Source organism: Musca domestica, unplaced genomic scaffold, assembly GCF_030504385.1.
Source record: "Musca domestica strain aabys unplaced genomic scaffold, Musca_domestica.polishedcontigs.V.1.1 76, whole genome shotgun sequence".
Lineage (NCBI taxonomy): Eukaryota > Metazoa > Arthropoda > Insecta > Diptera > Muscidae > Musca > Musca domestica.
In genome coordinates this window covers 421,473-441,724 of record NW_026712396.1, presented here as the reverse complement: position 1 = coordinate 441,724, position 20,252 = coordinate 421,473, and the positions used below count along the sequence as shown (strand labels likewise).

General features: G+C 48.2%; 1 long non-coding RNA gene across 1 annotated transcript; it reads left to right on the top strand.

Moving 5' to 3' along the window:
- Positions 1-13,953: 13,953 nt before the first annotated feature.
- On the top strand, positions 13,954-14,981 carry LOC109612676 (uncharacterized). The gene is made up of 3 exons (XR_002194636.2): positions 13,954-14,093; positions 14,159-14,701; positions 14,766-14,981. It is a non-coding gene; the product is annotated as an uncharacterized LOC109612676 (long non-coding RNA).
- The last annotated feature ends 5,271 nt before the right edge of the window (positions 14,982-20,252 follow it).

Below are 20,252 nucleotides of genomic sequence, written 5' to 3'. Positions count from 1 at the left end.
TCGTATATAATTAGACCCGTAGGCGCGGCTTTAACTCGTATATAGACCCGTAGGCGCGGCTTTAACTCGTATATAGACCCGTAGGCGCGGCTTTAAAACGTGCGTAGACCCGACGAGTAGAAGCCTATGGACACTCCTACGTGTCTATAGTCTTCAACTCGTATATATAGACCCTCAGGCGCGTCGTCATCTCGTATATAATTAGACCCGTAGGCGCGGCTTTAACTCGTATATAGACCCGTAGGCGCGGCTTTAACGCGTATATAGACCCGTAGGCGCGGCTTTAAAACGTGCGTAGACCCGACGAGTAGAAGCCTATGGACACTCCTACGTGCCTATAGTCTTCAACTCGTATATATAGACCCTCAGGCGCGTCGTCATCTCGTATATAATTAGACCCGTAGGCGCGGCTTTAAAACGTGCGTAGACCCGACGAGTAGAAGCCTATGGACGCTCCTACGTGTCTATAGTCTTCAACTCGTATATATAGACCCTCAGGCGCGTCGTCATCTCGTATGTAATTAGACCCGTAGGCGCGGCTTTAACTCGTATATAGACCCGTAGGCGCGGCTTTAAAACGTGTGTAGACCCGACGAGTAGAAGCCTATGGACACTCCTACGTGTCTATAGTCTTCAACTCGTATATATTGACCCTCAGGCGCGTCGTCATCTCCTATGTAATTAGACCCGTAGGCGCGGCTTTAACTCGTACATAGACCCGTAGGCGCGGCTTTAAAATGTGCGTAGACCCGACGAGTAGAAGCCTATGGACACTCCTACGTGTCTATAGTCTTCAACTCGTATATATAGACCCTCAGGCGCGTCGTCATCTCGTATATAATTAGACCCGTAGGCGCGGCTTTAACTCGTATATAGACCCGTAGGCGCGGCTTTAAAACGTGCGTAGACCCGACGAGTAGAAGCCTATGGACACTCCTACGTGTCTATAGTCTTCAACTCGTATATATAGACCCTCAGGCGCGTCGTCATCTCGTATATAATTAGACCCGTAGGCGCGGCTTTAACTCGTATATAGACCCGTAGGCGCGGCTTTAAAACGTGCGTAGACCCGACGAGTAGAAGCCTATGGACACTCCTACGTGTCTATAGTCTTCAACTCGTATATATAGACCCTCAGGCGCGTCGTCATCTCGTATATAATTAGACCCGTAGGCGCGGCTTTAACTCGTATATAGACCCGTAGGCGCGGCTTTAAAACGTGCGTAGACCCGACGAGTAGAAGCCTATGGACACTCCTACGTGTCTATAGTCTTCAACTCGTATATATAGACCCTCAGGCGCGTCGTCATCTCGTATATAATTAGACCCGTAGGCGCGGCTTTAACTCGTATATAGACCCGTAGGCGCGGCTTTAAAACGTGCGTAGACCCGACGAGTAGAAGCCTATGGACACTCCTACGTGTCTATAGTCTTCAACTCGTATATATAGACCCTCAGGCGCGTCGTCATCTCGTATATAATTAGACCCGTAGGCGCGGCTTTAACTCGTATATAGACCCGTAGGCGCGGCTTTAAAACGTGCGTAGACCCGACGAGTAGAAGCCTATGGACACTCCTACGTGTCTATAGTCTTCAACTCGTATATATAGACCCTCAGGCGCGTCGTCATCTCGTATATAATTAGACCCGTAGGCGCGGCTTTAACTCGTATATAGACCCGTAGGCGCGGCTTTAAAACGTGCGTAGACCCGACGAGTAGAAGCCTATGGACACTCCTACGTGTCTATAGTCTTCAACTCGTATATATAGACCCTCAGGCGCGTCGTCATCTCGTATATAATTAGACCCGTAGGCGCGGCTTTAACTCGTATATAGACCCGTAGGCGCGGCTTTAAAACGTGCGTAGACCCGACGAGTAGAAGCCTATGGACACTCCTACGTGTCTATAGTCTTCAACTCGTATATATAGACCCTCAGGCGCGTCGTCATCTCGTATATAATTAGACCCGTAGGCGCGGCTTTAACTCGTATATAGACCCGTAGGCGCGGCTTTAACTCGTATATAGACCCGTAGGCGCGGCTTTAAAACGTGCGTAGACCCGACGAGTAGAAGCCTATGGACGCTCCTACGTGTCTATAGTCTTCAACTCGTATATATAGACCCTCAGGCGCGTCGTCATCTCGTATATAATTAGACCCGTAGGCGCGGCTTTAACTCGTATATAGACCCGTAGGCGCGGCTTTAAAACGTGCGTAGACCCGACGAGTAGAAGCCTATGGACACTCCTACGTGTCTATAGTCTTCAACTCGTATATATAGACCCTCAGGCGCGTCGTCATCTCGTATATAATTAGACCCGTAGGCGCGGCTTTAACTCGTATATAGACCCGTAGGCGCGGCTTTAACTCGTATATAGCCCCGTAGGCGCGGCTTTAAAACGTGCGTAGACCCGACGAGTAGAAGCCTATGGACGCTCCTACGTGTCTATAGTCTTCAACTCGTATATATAGACCCTCAGGCGCGTCGTCATCTCGTATATAATTAGACCCGTAGGCGCGGCTTTAACTCGTATATAGACCCGTAGGCGCGGCTTTAAAACGTGCGTAGACCCGACGAGTAGAAGCCTATGGACACTCCTACGTGTCTATAGTCTTCAACTCGTATATATAGACCCTCAGGCGCGTCGTCATCTCGTATATAATTAGACCCGTAGGCGCGGCTTTAACTCGTATATAGACCCGTAGGCGCGGCTTTAAAACGTGCGTAGACCCGACGAGTAGAAGCCTATGGACACTCCTACGTGTCTATAGTCTTCAACTCGTATATATAGACCCTCAGGCGCGTCGTCATCTCGTATATAATTAGACCCGTAGGCGCGGCTTTAACTCGTATATAGACCCGTAGGCGCGGCTTTAACTCGTATATAGCCCCGTAGGCGCGGCTTTAAAACGTGCGTAGACCCGACGAGTAGAAGCCTATGGACGCTCCTACGTGTCTATAGTCTTCAACTCGTATATATAGACCCTCAGGCGCGTCGTCATCTCGTATATAATTAGACCCGTAGGCGCGGCTTTAACTCGTATATAGACCCGTAGGCGCGGCTTTAACTCGTATATAGCCCCGAAGGCGCGGCATTAAAACGTGCGTAGACCCGACGAGTAGAAGCCTATGGACACTCCTACGTGTCTATAGTCTTCAACTCGTATATATAGACCCTCAGGCGCGTCGTCATCTCGTATATAATTAGACCCGTAGGCGCGGCTTTAAAACGTGCGTAGACCCGACGAGTAGAAGCCTATGGACACTCCTACGTGTCTATAGTCTTCAACTCGTATATATAGACCCTCAGGCGCGTCGTCATCTCGTATATAATTAGACCCGTAGGCGCGGCTTTAACTCGTATATAGACCCGTAGGCGCGGCTTTAAAACGTGCGTAGACCCGACGAGTAGAAGCCTATGGACACTCCTACGTGTCTATAGTCTTCAACTCGTATATATAGACCCTCAGGCGCGTCGTCATCTCGTATATAATTAGACCCGTAGGCGCGGCTTTAACTCGTATATAGACCCGTAGGCGCGGCTTTAAAACGTGCGTAGACCCGACGAGTAGAAGCCTATGGACACTCCTACGTGTCTATAGTCTTCAACTCGTATATATAGACCCTCAGGCGCGTCGTCATCTCGTATATAATTAGACCCGTAGGCGCGGCTTTAAAACGTGCGTAGACCCGACGAGTAGAAGCCTATGGACGCTCCTACGTGTCTATAGTCTTCAACTCGTATATATAGACCCTCAGGCGCGTCGTCATCTCGTATATAATTAGACCCGTAGGCGCGGCTTTAACTCGTATAGACCCGTAGGCGCGGCTTTAACTCGTATATAGCCCCGTAGGCGCGGCATTAAAACGTGCGTAGACCCGACGAGTAGAAGCCTATGGACACTCCTACGTGTCTATAGTCTTCAACTCGTATATATAGACCCTCAGGCGCGTCGTCATCTCGTATATAATTAGACCCGTAGGCGCGGCTTTAAAACGTGCGTAGACCCGACGAGTAGAAGCCTATGGACACTCCTACGTGTCTATAGTCTTCAACTCGTATATATAGACCCTCAGGCGCGTCGTCATCTCGTATATAATTAGACCCGTAGGCGCGGCTTTAACTCGTATATAGACCCGTAGGCGCGGCTTTAAAACGTGCGTAGACCCGACGAGTAGAAGCCTATGGACACTCCTACGTGTCTATAGTCTTCAACTCGTATATATAGACCCTCAGGCGCGTCGTCATCTCGTATATAATTAGACCCGTAGGCGCGGCTTTAACTCGTATATAGACCCGTAGGCGCGGCTTTAAAACGTGCGTAGACCCGACGAGTAGAAGCCTATGGACACTCCTACGTGTCTATAGTCTTCAACTCGTATATATAGACCCTCAGGCGCGTCGTCATCTCGTATATAATTAGACCCGTAGGCGCGGCTTTAAAACGTGCGTAGACCCGACGAGTAGAAGCCTATGGACGCTCCTACGTGTCTATAGTCTTCAACTCGTATATATAGACCCTCAGGCGCGTCGTCATCTCGTATATAATTAGACCCGTAGGCGCGGCTTTAACTCGTATATAGACCCGTAGGCGCGCCTTTAACTCGTATATAGCCCCGTAGGCGCGGCATTAAAACGTGCGTAGACCCGACGAGTAGAAGCCTATGGACACTCCTACGTGTCTATAGTCTTCAACTCGTATATATAGACCCTCAGGCGCGTCGTCATCTCGTATATAATTAGACCCGTAGGCGCGGCTTTAAAACGTGCGTAGACCCGACGAGTAGAAGCCTATGGACACTCCTACGTGTCTATAGTCTTCAACTCGTATATATAGACCCTCAGGCGCGTCGTCATCTCGTATATAATTAGACCCGTAGGCGCGGCTTTAACTCGTATATAGACCCGTAGGCGCGGCTTTAAAACGTGCGTAGACCCGACGAGTAGAAGCCTATGGACACTCCTACGTGTCTATAGTCTTCAACTCGTATATATAGACCCTCAGGCGCGTCGTCATCTCGTATATAATTAGACCCGTAGGCGCGGCTTTAACTCGTATATAGACCCGTAGGCGCGGCTTTAAAACGTGCGTAGACCCGACGAGTAGAAGCCTATGGACACTCCTACGTGTCTATAGTCTTCAACTCGTATATATAGACCCTCAGGCGCGTCGTCATCTCGTATATAATTAGACCCGTAGGCGCGGCTTTAACTCGTATATAGACCCGTAGGCGCGGCTTTAACTCGTATATAGACCCGTAGGCGCGGCTTTAAAACGTGCGTAGACCCGACGAGTAGAAGCCTATGGACACTCCTACGTGTCTATAGTCTTCAACTCGTATATATAGACCCTCAGGCGCGTCGTCATCTCGTATATAATTAGACCCGTAGGCGCGGCTTTAACTCGTATATAGACCCGTAGGCGCGGCTTTAAAACGTGCGTAGACCCGACGAGTAGAAGCCTATGGACGCTCCTACGTGTCTATAGCCTTCAACTCGTATATATAGACCCTCAGGCGCGTCGTCATCTCGTATATAATTAGACCCGTAGGCGCGGCTTTAACTCGTATATAGACCCGTAGGCGCGGCTTTAAAACGTGCGTAGACCCGACGAGTAGAAGCCTATGGACACTCCTACGTGTCTATAGTCTTCAACTCGTATATATAGACCCTCAGGCGCGTCGTCATCTCGTATATAATTAGACCCATAGGCGCGGCTTTAACTCGTATATAGACCCGTAGGCGCGGCTTTAAAACGTGCGTAGACCCGACGAGTAGAAGCCTATGGACACTCCTACGTGTCTATAGTCTTCAACTCGTATATATAGACCCTCAGGCGCGTCGTCATCTCGTATATAATTAGACCCGTAGGCGCGGCTTTAACTCGTATATAGACCCGTAGGCGCGGCTTTAAAACGTGCGTAGACCCGACGAGTAGAAGCCTATGGACGCTCCTACGTGTCTATAGTCTTCAACTCGTATATATAGACCCTCAGGCGCGTCGTCATCTCGTATATAATTAGACCCGTAGGCGCGGCTTTAACTCGTATATAGACCCGTAGGCGCGGCTTTAAAACGTGCGTAGACCCGACGAGTAGAAGCCTATGGACACTCCTACGTGTCTATAGTCTTCAACTCGTATATATAGACCCTCAGGCGCGTCGTCATCTCGTATATAATTAGACCCGTAGGCGCGGCTTTAACTCGTATATAGACCCGTAGGCGCGGCTTTAAAACGTGCGTAGACCCGACGAGTAGAAGCCTATGGACACTCCTACGTGTCTTTAGTCTTCAACTCGTATATATAGACCCTCAGGCGCGTCGTCATCTCGTATATAATTAGACCCGTAGGCGCGGCTTTAACTCGTATATAGACCCGTAGGCGCGGCTTTAAAACGTGCGTAGACCCGACGAGTAGAAGCCTATGGACACTCCTACGTGTCTATAGTCTTCAACTCGTATATATAGACCCTCAGGCGCGTCGTCATCTCGTATATAATTAGACCCGTAGGCGCGGCTTTAACTCGTATATAGACCCGTAGGCGCGGCTTTAAAACGTGCGTAGACCCGACGAGTAGAAGCCTATGGACACTCCTACGTGTCTATAGTCTTCAACTCGTATATATAGACCCTCAGGCGCGTCGTCATCTCGTATATAATTAGACCCGTAGGCGCGGCTTTAACTCGTATATAGACCCGTAGGCGCGGCTTTAAAACGTGCGTAGACCCGACGAGTAGAAGCCTATGGACGCTCCTACGTGTCTATAGTCTTCAACTCGTATATATAGACCCTCAGGCGCGTCGTCATCTCGTATATAATTAGACCCGTAGGTGCGGCTTTAACTCGTATATAGACCCGTAGGCGCGGCTTTAGAACGTGCGTAGACCCGACGAGTAGAAGCCTATGGACGCTCCTACGTGTCTATAGTCTTCAACTCGTATATATAGACCCTCAGGCGCGTCGTCATCTCGTATATAATTAGACCCGTAGGCGCGGCTTTAACTCGTATATAGACCCGTAGGCGCGGCTTTAAAACGTGCGTAGACCCGACGAGTAGAAGCCTATGGACACTCCTACGTGTCTATAGTCTTCAACTCGTATATATAGACCCTCAGGCGCGTCGTCATCTCGTATATAATTAGACCCGTAGGCGCGGCTTTAACTCGTATATAGACCCGTAGGCGCGGCTTTAAAACGTGCGTAGACCCGACGAGTAGAAGCCTATGGACGCTCCTACGTGTCTATAGTCTTCAACTCGTATATATAGACCCTCAGGCGCGTCGTCATCTCGTATATAATTAGACCCGTAGGCGCGGCTTTAACTCGTATATAGACCCGTAGGCGCGGCTTTAAAACGTGCGTAGACCCGACGAGTAGAAGCCTATGGACACTCCTACGTGTCTATAGTCTTCAACTCGTATATATAGACCCTCAGGCGCGTCGTCATCTCGTATATAATTAGACCCGTAGGCGCGGCTTTAACTCGTATATAGACCCGTAGGCGCGGCTTTAAAACGTGCGTAGACCCGACGAGTAGAAGCCTATGGACACTCCTACGTGTCTTTAGTCTTCAACTCGTATATATAGACCCTCAGGCGCGTCGTCATCTCGTATATAATTAGACCCGTAGGCGCGGCTTTAAAACGTGCGTAGACCCGACGAGTAGAAGCCTATGGACACTCCTACGTGTCTATAGTCTTCAACTCGTATATATAGACCCTCAGGCGCGTCGTCATCTCGTATATAATTAGACCCGTAGGCGCGGCTTTAACTCGTATATAGACCCGTAGGCGCGGCTTTAAAACGTGCGTAGACCCGACGAGTAGAAGCCTATGGACACTCCTACGTGTCTTTAGTCTTCAACTCGTATATATAGACCCTCAGGCGCGTCGTCATCTCGTATATAATTAGACCCGTAGGCGCGGCTTTAACTCGTATATAGACCCGTAGGCGCGGCTTTAAAACGTGCGTAGACCCGACGAGTAGAAGCCTATGGACGCTCCTACGTGTCTATAGTCTTCAACTCGTATATATAGACCCTCAGGCGCGTCGTCATCTCGTATATAATTAGACCCGTAGGCGCGGCTTTAACTCGTATATAGACCCGTAGGCGCGGCTTTAGAACGTGCGTAGACCCGACGAGTAGAAGCCTATGGACACTCCTACGTGTCTATAGTCTTCAACTCGTATATATAGACCCTCAGGCGCGTCGTCATCTCGTATATAATTAGACCCGTAGGCGCGGCTTTAACTCGTATATAGACCCGTAGGCGCGGCTTTAAAACGTGCGTAGACCCGACGAGTAGAAGCCTATGGACACTCCTACGTGTCTTTAGTCTTCAACTCGTATATATAGACCCTCAGGCGCGTCGTCATCTCGTATATAATTAGACCCGTAGGCGCGGCTTTAACTCGTATATAGACCCGTAGGCGCGGCTTTAAAACGTGCGTAGACCCGACGAGTAGAAGCCTATGGACACTCCTACGTGTCTATAGTCTTCAACTCGTATATATAGACCCTCAGGCGCGTCGTCATCTCGTATATAATTAGACCCGTAGGCGCGGCTTTAACTCGTATATAGACCCGTAGGCGCGGCTTTAGAACGTGCGTAGACCCGACGAGTAGAAGCCTATGGACACTCCTACGTGTCTATAGTCTTCAACTCGTATATATAGACCCTCAGGCGCGTCGTCATCTCGTATATAATTAGACCCGTAGGCGCGGCTTTAACTCGTATATAGACCCGTAGGCGCGGCTTTAAAACGTGCGTAGACCCGACGAGTAGAAGCCTATGGACGCTCCTACGTGTCTATAGTCTTCAACTCGTATATATAGACCCTCAGGCGCGTCGTCATCTCGTATATAATTAGACCCGTAGGCGCGGCTTTAACTCGTATATAGACCCGTAGGCGCGGCTTTAGAACGTGCGTAGACCCGACGAGTAGAAGCCTATGGACACTCCTACGTGTCTATAGTCTTCAACTCGTATATATAGACCCTCAGGCGCGTCGTCATCTCGTATATAATTAGACCCGTAGGCGCGGCTTTAACTCGTATATAGACCCGTAGGCGCGGCTTTAAAACGTGCGTAGACCCGACGAGTAGAAGCCTATGGACACTCCTACGTGTCTATAGTCTTCAACTCGTATATATAGACCCTCAGGCGCGTCGTCATCTCGTATATAATTAGACCCGTAGGCGCGGCTTTAACTCGTATATAGACCCGTAGGCGCGGCTTTAAAACGTGCGTAGACCCGACGAGTAGAAGCCTATGGACACTCCTACGTGTCTATAGTCTTCAACTCGTATATATAGACCCTCAGGCGCGTCGTCATCTCGTATATAATTAGACCCGTAGGCGCGGCTTTAACTCGTATATAGACCCGTAGGCGCGGCTTTAAAACGTGCGTAGACCCGACGAGTAGAAGCCTATGGACGCTCCTACGTGTCTATAGTCTTCAACTCGTATATATAGACCCTCAGGCGCGTCGTCATCTCGTATATAATTAGACCCGTAGGCGCGGCTTTAACTCGTATATAGACCCGTAGGCGCGGCTTTAAAACGTGCGTAGACCCGACGAGTAGAAGCCTATGGACACTCCTACGTGTCTATAGTCTTCAACTCGTATATATAGACCCTCAGGCGCGTCGTCATCTCGTATATAATTAGACCCGTAGGCGCGGCTTTAACTCGTATATAGACCCGTAGGCGCGGCTTTAAAACGTGCGTAGACCCGACGAGTAGAAGCCTATGGACGCTCCTACGTGTCTATAGTCTTCAACTCGTATATATAGACCCTCAGGCGCGTCGTCATCTCGTATATAGTTAGACCCGTAGGCGCGGCTTTAACTCGTATATAGACCCGTAGGCGCGGCTTTAAAACGCATATAGACCCGGCGGGATGAAGCCTATAGACGCTCGTACGTGTCTCCTACGCAGGCGCGTCTTCATTTCGTATATAATTAGACCCGTAGGCACGGCTTCAAAACGTATATAGACCCGGCGAGTTGAAGCCTATTGACGCTCATACGTGTCTATAGGCTTTCTACTGAATTTGAGATAGGTCCGTCAGCCAACGTCACATCGAATGTTGTTGAAAAGGATTGTGTTGCGACGTGCTGCAGTAACGTCGTTCCCAGCGAGTCCACTTCTTGGTCGTCCTCATAAGAGGCGTCGTCGGACTGTGGAACTCCACCGCAGTCTTCAAACTGCAACAAACATTACAGCATCTAACCAATCCCACGGCGACCGGTTCTATGTACCGGATTGACTCGGAGGCATATTTCTCCGATCAGGGGCCGCCAACCCAGCAAATACATGTTCGTGTTCGTCCATTTTTCTGATGTGGGAGCAACATTACCCGGAATGTTTGCTCCGTATTCTCTTGGTCCGATCCGGGATCGAGACCAACCCCGGACCATGGTTCTGCTCCGTTTGTCGTAATCGCATCCACCACAGATCTGTTTCGGTGAGATGCAACGGATGCATGGAGTGGGTGCATTTCCGGAATTGTGCCGGCCTAAACCGGATACAGGAGTATAGCGATAGGGACTACATTGCTTCCTGCTGCGTCAATGTAGACCCCATGAGTCTTCATCTTCGGCGTCCTCATCGTCGTCGCAATATGAGACTCCCCCGCTATCTCCTCAACAGCAATCTACGCAGCAGTTGACGCCACACATTGCTGTTCAGGTTCCGGATAATGCATCATTTCTCCAATTTAATTGTGATGGTCTCAGGGGTAAGATCAAAGAAATTGTAAACTTTATGAGTCGGAAGAACATCAAGGTCGCAGCGATCCAGGAAACGAAGCTGAGTACCACCTGCAGGCTTCAAAGTTGTGATGGATACAACGTACCGAGGAAGGATCGCTCCAGAGGTGGAGGATTAGCGTTCCTATTGCACCACTCTGTCCAGTACAGACCTATCTCGCCTGAGCTTGACTCTAGTGACCCGTACATGGAATGTATGGGGGTAGCGGTCAAGTGTGGAACCGCCGAGGTAGAGGTGCGCAACGTGTACATTCCGCCGTTAAATAGCTGTGCCCCACGTTATATGCCTAATATCAGTTCACTACTGGTAGGCAATAACCGTCTGGTGCTAGGGGATTTCAATGCCCATCATGAATTATGGCATTCCGTCCTAGGTAATGACCAGAGAGGCATGGCGCTGGCTGAGCAAATTGATAGCTCCACGTTTTGCACAGTGAATGAGGACGCGCCCACCAGAATAAGGGGAGACTGCCACAGTTCTCCGGACATATCCATCGTGTCCCCAGGTCTGACGACTGACGTAACTTGGCAATCAGTCATTTCTCTAGGCTCAGACCACCTCCCCATTATTATCGCCATCAACAGACCAACCGACTTCATTGGCTCTGAACGCCGCACTTTCCTTATCCACGGGAAAGCTAATTGGCAAGAATTCAGAGAGTATACCAATCGCCGCTTCAGAGAACTGCCCAACCCATCTGATGTTCAGGTAGCGGATAGGTGTTTCCGGGACATCATCAAAGCTGCAGCCGCTCGCTATATACCTGCTGGTCGAATACCTGAAATAAGACCAAATTTCCCAGCAGAGGCAGCGGGATTAGCAAACGAGCGAGATGAGCTTCACCGTACTAACCCTAATAACCCCAGAGTCAGGGAACTTACTCTGGAGGTAAACAGGTTAGTAGGTGAGCATAAGCGGAAAAAGTGGTTAGAACATCTGAAGCATTGCAACATCGGTACCGGAACGAGTAAATTGTGGGCAACGGTTAAGTCGCTCTCGAACCCTGGGAAAAAGGACGATCGGACATCTGTCTCATTCAATGGCGTAGAAATGACAGATCCGAAGAGGTGCGCGTGTTATTTTAACCGGCATTTGTAGAGCACCCCGAGAGTGACAGGGCGAAGAGAAGGATACTACGCCGTGTACGATCCCTTCCAGCCGAGGAGGTACCACCACAATTTACGTTGGCAGATGTTGCACAGGTCATCAGAAGCGCAAAGTCATCCAAAGCGCTTGGTCCTGACGGAATCTCAATGGTGATGTTGAAGCAACTGGATGAACCAGGAGTTGAGTATCTTACAAAGCATCTCAATCTGTCGTTAGCCACCCTAGTAGTTCCCGATGCCTGCAAAATGGGCAGGGTGGTCCCGCTACTGAAGCCAGGCAAGGTTGCCAGCAAAAGTGATTCATACAGGCCGATATCACTTTTGTCACCAGTATCAAAGACGCTTGAGGAGTTACTCCTCCCCAGCATAAGAGAGTGTTTCCCAGTAGCCGATCATCAACACGGATTCCGGAAATTGCATAGCACAACAACAGCTTTACACGCCATTTCCACACATGTCACTAGAAGTCTCAACCAGAACAGGCCGTGCGATAGAACAGTTATGGTGGCACTTGATTTATCAAAGGCCTTTGATACAGTCAATCATGCCACACTGTTCGAGGACATTGAGCGCACCACCCTCCGGCCAAGTTTGAAACGTTGGATAGTAAACTACATGTGTGGACGCCAGTCGTACGTGGAATTCAGAAACAAGAAGTCGAGCATCCGTAGAGTTAAACAGGGAGTTGCCCAAGGTGGGGTGATATCTCCGGAACTGTTTAACCTCCACCTTTCTGACATTCCACGCCCTCCAGACGGCATAGAGAAGTAGGAACAAGGTCCTCAAGTCTCTGGCCGGCAGTACTTGGGGAGCTGATAAGGAAACCTTGTTGACCTCTTACAACGCGATAGGCCGGTCTGTGGTAAACTATGCGGCTCCGGTGTGGTCCGCCAACGTCAGTGCTACGCAGTGGAAAATGTGCAGTCCTGTCAGAATGCCGCCCTTAGAACCGCAACAGGGTGCCTTCTCATGACACCTGTCGATCACCTACATAAGGAGGCGAAGGTCTTACCGGTGCGACAGCATAACAAAATGCTGTCAATGCAATACCTGCTTGGGTGTTATAGACAAAGCCATCCAAATCACCATCTTGTGGATAGGCAACCTCCGCCCAGGCACGTTAGGAAAGACCTTCATGATCTAGAGAGAGAGGTACAGAGGTATAAGAGAGAACCTCTAGATCAACAGGCCTATCAAGCGGGACTGAATAGTACTCACTCTAATGCGGTCTCAGAAGCCATTGAAGGATATAGAGTGAATACTGTGCTAGGAGACCATCCCCCTCCCGTCGCAGCTGAAGAACGAGAGCTGCCCCGACAAACCCGAGTAGTCTTGGCTCAATTACGATCCGGATGGTGCAGCCGCCTAAATTCCTACTGGGCCCGGATTAACGGCGACGTGCAGAACATCTGTCCAGCCAAGCCTACTCACCTAACTCCAGTCTCGTTATGGACACAACCCATACAGGTCTACACCACCTCCCCTACCTAAAGCTTGGAGATCATTTTGGCAAAGCCTATAACAGTTTTATTGTAAACCTCACCCATAAGCCACTTTTCTGTTACTACTAATACTTGGAATACATTGCTCTTTAAAATATGTCTCAATTTATCGAGCTTTATTTTAGGCTTTATGCTCCTGCAATTTAAATGAGCTACTATTCAGCTATTATGATACGGACACAATACCGATTGGTAAGCCATTGGAAAACTTAGATAAACAGTTGATATTGTATGAAATCGTACCCTTTTTACAACAGATATAAAATCCTGACCGACAATTATGGCCATTATTGGTGAGTCAAAATTTCCAGAAAATTTAAATTTTCTCTCTTAGATCCCAAAATATATCCTCCATTTATTGCTTTGGTCATCTTCAAAAACATACATGAAACATTCATGTTTATTGCTGTGATAAACGTCCAAAAATATATTATTAGAATCCACGTTTATTACTTGTTAGGCCACTAAAAATAATCCCTAAGGGTACACGTTCATTTCTTAGATAGCCCCCATAAATGTTATTTTAAAAATATATTTATTTATTTTATATTATTTTACATGTATTGTTTACGAACAACACGGTAACCCTGTATTCCAATTGCCTATCACACTGAACATACCCTATCAAATTATATTTGACAATTCATATTTGTGAAAATTTAAAACTGAACCGGCAGCAGCAAAAACTCGGAAGGAAGAAAATCGGGGTATGTACATCAAATCATTTCAAATTTCCTTAAAATAATAAAGCGCCAAACCTCCAAAACTTCAGCAACGTGCAATAACCGCGAAAAAACAACAAAAACCATCAATTTCAAAACGCAATAAAAGTCAATGGCTGGAACAATTTTAAAAGCAGAAAAACAAGGAATGACGTTTTTAATACATTTTTTCAATCAACGAAACAGGAAAATTCGGCGTTTTTGTTCTAAACGAAAGCTTTAGACCGATGGTCCAAGGAGGAACATGAAACAATACGTAGAAGTTACAAAACATTTGGCTGCGCAACATCCTTTGGAGGATGAAGTTTTTGCATCCTTGGCTAATGTTGTGGGCGAAAAAGAAATTATGATGTTGGAAAATGCCATGGCCTCCTCCATTGTTTGATGGCTTCCAAATTTCTGCACAATTATGCAAAGACTGTTCGTCGTAATATTTGTGAAAAGACAATTGTCATTAAAAAGAAATGTTTCGGAAAAAATGAATTTTCCAATACTGCTGGGTAAGCTATTGGAAAACCTGGATAAATAATAGGTGTTGGATGAAATCAGACACCAGAAACAAAATCGCGAACCGGCAATAATAGCCATTTTTGGTGAGTTCAAGTTCCCAGAAAATTAAAATATTTTGACAGAATTTTGTTTGTTCTTTCTTGACAGGAATCTATTGAATTGCCAAGGCCAATACAATATTTGCGATATGCAAGGATGTCATTGCCCACAAATCGCTACCATTTTTAATACCATGAAAATTGCTTAACCATTGCTCAATTCAATACATTTGTTGCCTTGATCAAGGAAATGTTTGACCGGGGCGAAACAGAACAAAGGGAAAATTGGAACAATTATCCACAATACAAAAATATAACAAATGAGTTTATAATGACTTTTTATTGGGTGTACAATGTGTGTGTGTGTGCCTTTGTGAATCAGAGGATTCAGGGTTCAAGATCTAATGGGATTAACATAGAAACCCAACAACATAATATCGCACAGAAGAAAATCACAATCATGAAAATTTTACATCAAACGAAAAACATGCATCGTCTATATCTAGACCAGCTAGCCTGGCTTCAACTCGTCGATATCAAGACCAACTGGTGTGGCGACGTCAACTCGTATATAAATACATCCGTAGGAGCGCCTTCATCTCGTATATAATTAGACCCTTAGGCGCGACTTTATCTCGTATATAGATCCGTAGGCGCGGCTTTATCTTGTATATAGACCCGTAGGCGCGGCTTTAAAACGTGCGTCGACCCGACGTGTAGAAGCCTGTAGACGCTCCTACGTGTAGACCCGCAGGCGCGTCGTCATCTCGCATATAATTAGACCCGTAAGCGCGGCTTTAACTCGTATATAGACCCGTAGGCGCGGCTTTAGAACGTGCGTAGACCCGACGAGTAGAAGCCTATGGACACTCCTACTTGTCTATAGTCTTCAACTCGTATATATAGACCCTCAGGCGCGTCGTCATCTCGTATATAATTAGACCCGTAGGCGCGGCTTTAACTCGTATATAGACCCGTAGGCGCGGCTTTAAAACGTGCGTAGACCCGACGAGTAGAAGCCTATGGACACTCCTACGTGTCTATAGTCTTCAACTCGTATATATAGACCCTCAGGCGCGTCGTCATCTCGTATATAATTAGACCCGTAGGCGCGGCTTTAACTCGTATATAGACCCGTAGGCGCGGCTTTAACTCGCATATAGACCCGTAGGCTCGGATTTAAAACGTGCGTAGACCCGACGAGTAGAAGCCTATGGACACTCCTACGTGTCTATAGTCTTCAACTCGTATATATAGACCCTCAGGCGCGTCGTCATCTCGTATATAATTAGACCCGTAGGCGCGGCTTTAACTCGTATATAGACCCGTAGGCGCGGCTTTAACTCGCATATAGACCCGTAGGCTCGGATTTAAAACGTGCGTAGACCCGACGAGTAGAAGCCTATGGACACTCCTACGTGTCTATAGTCTTCAACTCGTATATATAGACCCTCAGGCGCGTCGTCATCTCGTATATAATTAGACCCGTAGGCGCGGCTTTAACTCGCATATAGACCCGTAGGCTCCTATGGACACTCCTACGTGTCTATAGTCTTCAACTCGTATATATAGACCCTCAGGCGCGTCGTCATCTCGTATATAATTAGACCCGTAGGCGCGGCTTTAACTCGCATATAGACCCGTAGGCTCGGCTTTAAAACGTGCGTAGACCCGACGAGTAGAAGCCTATGGACACTCCTACGTGTCTATAGTCTTCAACTCGTATATATAGACCCTCAGGCGCGTCGTCATCTCGTATATAATTAGACCCGTAGGCGCGGCTTTAACTCGTATATAGACCCGTAGGCGCGGCTTTAAAACGTGCGTAGACCCGACGAGTAGAAGCCTATGGACGCTCCTACGTGTCTATAGTCTTCAACTCGTATATATAGACCCTCAGGCGCGTCGTCATCTCGTATATAATTAGACCCGTAGGCGCGGCTTTAACTCTTATATAGACCCGTAGGCGCGGCTTTAAAACGTGCGTAGACTCGACGAGTAGAAGCCTATGGACACTCCTACGTGTCTATAGTCTTCAACTCGTATATATAGACCCTCAGGCGCGTCGTCATCTCGTATATAATTAGACCCGTAGGCGCGGCTTTAACTCGTATATAGACCCGTAGGCGCGGCTTTAACTCGTATATAGACCCGTAGGCGCGGCTTTAAAACGTGCGTAGACCCGACGAGTAGAAGCCTATGGACACTCCTACGTGTCTATAGTCTTCAACTCGTATATATAGACCCTCAGGCGCGTCGTCATCTCGTATATAATTAGACCCGTAGGCGAGGCTTTAACTCGTATATAGACCCGTAGGCGCGGCATTAACTCGCATATAGACCCGTAGGCTCGGCTTTAAAACGTGCGTAGACCCGACGAGTAGAAGCCTATGGACACTCCTACGTGTCTATAGTCTTCAACTCGTATATATAGACCCTCAGGCGCGTCGTCATCTCGTATATAATTAGACCCGTAGGCGCGGCTTTAACTCGTATATAGACCCGTAGGCGCGGCTTTAACTCGTATATAGACCCGTAGGCTCGGCTTTAAAACGTGCGTAGACCCGACGAGTAGAAGCCTATGGACACTCCTACGTGTCTATAGTCTTCAACTCGTATATATAGACCCTCAGGCGCGTCGTCATCTCGTATATAATTAGACCCGTAGGCGCGGCTTTAACTCGTATATAGACCCGTAGGCGCGGCTTTAAAACGTGCGTAGACCCGACGAGTAGAAGCCTATGGACACTCCTACGTGTCTATAGTCTTCAACTCGTATATATAGACCCTCAGGCGCGTCTTCATCTCGTATATAATTAGACCCGTAGGCGCGGCTTTAACTCGTATATAGACCCGTAGGCGCGGCTTTAACTCGCATATAGACCCGTAGGCGCGGCTTTAAAACGTGCGTAGACCCGACGAGTAGATGCCTATGGACGCTCCTACGTGTCTATAGTCTTCAACTCGTATATATAGACCCTCAGGCGCGTCGTCATCTCGTATATAATTAGACCCGTAGGCGCGTCGTCATCTCGTATATAATTAGACCCGTAGGCGCGGCTTTAACTCGTATATAGACCCGTAGGCGCGGCTTTAAAACTTGCGTAGACCCGACGAGTAGAAGCCTATGGACACTCCTACGTGTCTATAGTCTTCAACTCGTATATATAGACCCTCAGGCGCGTCGTCATCTCGTATATAATTAGACCCGTAGGCGCGGCTTTAACTCGTATATAGACCCGTAGGCGCGGCTTTAAAACGTGCGTAGACCCGACGAGTAGAAGCCTATGGACACTCCTACGTGTCTATAGTCTTCAACTCGTATATATAGACCCTCAGGCGCGTCTTCATCTCGTATATAATTAGACCCGTAGGCGCGGCTTTAACTCGTATATAGACCCGTAGGCGCGGCTTTAACTCGCATATAGACCCGTAGGCGCGGCTTTAAAACGTGCGTAGACCCGACGAGTAGAAGCCTATGGACGCTCCTACGTGTCTATAGTCTTCAACTCGTATATATAGACCCTCAGGCGCGTCGTCATCTCGTATATAATTAGACCCGTAGGCGCGTCGTCATCTCGTATATAATTAGACCCGTAGGCGCGGCTTTAAAACGTGCGTAGACCCGACGAGTAGAAGCCTATGGACACTCCTACGTGTCTATAGTCTTCAACTCGTATATATAGACCCGTAGGCGCGTCGTCATCTCGTATATAATTAGACCCGTAGGCGCGGCTTTAACTCGTATATAGACCCGTAGGCGCGGCTTTAACTCGTATATAGACCCGTAGGCGCGGCTTTAAAACGTGCGTAGACCCGACGAGTAGAAGCCTATGGACACTCCTACGTGTCTATAGTCTTCAACTCGTATATATAGACCCTCAGGCGCGTCGTCACCTCGTATATAATTAGACCCGTAGGCGCGGCTTTAACTCGTATATAGACCCGTAGGCGCGGCTTTAACTCGTATATAGACCCGTAGGCGCGGCTTTAAAACGTGTGTAGACCCGACGAGTAGAAGCCTATGGACACTCCTACGTGTCTATAGTCTTCAACTCGTATATATAGACCCTCAGGCGCGTCGTCATCTCGTATATAATTAGACCCGTAGGCGCGGCTTTAACTCGTATATAGACCCGTATGCGCGGCTTTAACTCGCATATAGACCCGTAGGCTCGGCTTTAAAACGTGCGTAGACCCGACGAGTAGAAGCCTATGGACACTCCTACGTGTCTATATAGACCCTCAGGCGCGTCGTCATCTCGTATATAATTAGACCCGTAGGCGCGGCTTTAACTCGTATATAGACCCGTAGGCGCGGCTTTAACTCGTATATAGACCCGTAGGCGCGGCTTTAAAACGTGCGTAGACCCGACGAGTAGAAGCCTATGGACACTCCTACGTGTCTATAGTCTTCAACTCGTATATATAGACCCTCAGGCGCGTCGTCATCTCGTATATAATTAGACCCGTAGGCGCGGCTTTAACTCGTATATAGACCCGTAGGCGCGGCTTTAAAACGTGCGTAGACCCGACGAGTAGAAGCCTATGGACACTCCTACGTGTCTATAGTCTTCAACTCGTATATATAGACCCTTAGGCGCGTCGTCATCTCGTATATAATTAGACCCGTAGGCGCGGCTTTAACTCGTATATAGACCCGTAGGCGCGGCTTTAAAACGTGCGTAGACCCGACGAGTAGAAGCCTATGGACACTCCTACGTGTCTATAGTCTTCAACTCGTATATATAGACCCTCAGGCGCGTCTTCATCTCGTATATAATTAGACCCGTAGGCGCGGATTTAAAACGTGCGTAGACCCGACGAGTAGAAGCCTATAGACGCTCCTATGTGTCTATAGTCTTCAACTCGTATTTACAGACCCGCAGGCGCGTCTTCAGTTCGTATATGAATCGATCCATATGCCCGTCTTCATTTTAGCTCGTCTATATATCGACCAGTTGAGCTGGCTTCTGTTCGTTTCTATGAAGACCTAGTGGCCTGGCTTCAGTTCGTCTATATCTAGACACATTGGGCTGGCTCTCGTTTATTTTTTCTATTCCCAACCCAAAGATGTTGCTCAAAATTTTGGCTACTGAATTCGAGAGAGGTCCGTCGGCCAAAATCACATGGAATGTTGTTGAAAGGGATTATGTTGCGACGTGCTGCAGTAACGTAGTCCCCAGCGAGTTCACTTATTCATTCGTAATGCAGCAACCGCCGCTTCAGAGAACTGCCCAACCCTTTTGATGGTCGGGTTGCAGAAATGATTTTCCGAAACTACATCACAGCTACAGAAGCTCGCTATACACCTGCTAGTCGAATACCCGAGATAAGACCAAACTTCCCAGCAGAGGCAGCGGGATTAGCAAACGAGCGTGATATCGACCACACCGAAAACGAAAGGGCGAAGCGAAGAGTACTACGTCATATCAGATCCCTTCCCGCCGAGGAGAAACCACCACAGTTTACGATGGGTGATGTTGCAAATGCAATCCGGAACGCTAAGTCATCCAAAGTGTGGGACACGGACGGAATCTCAATGGTAATGCTGCTGTATACATCGGCAGTCAAGTGCTTAACGAAAGTTCTCAAC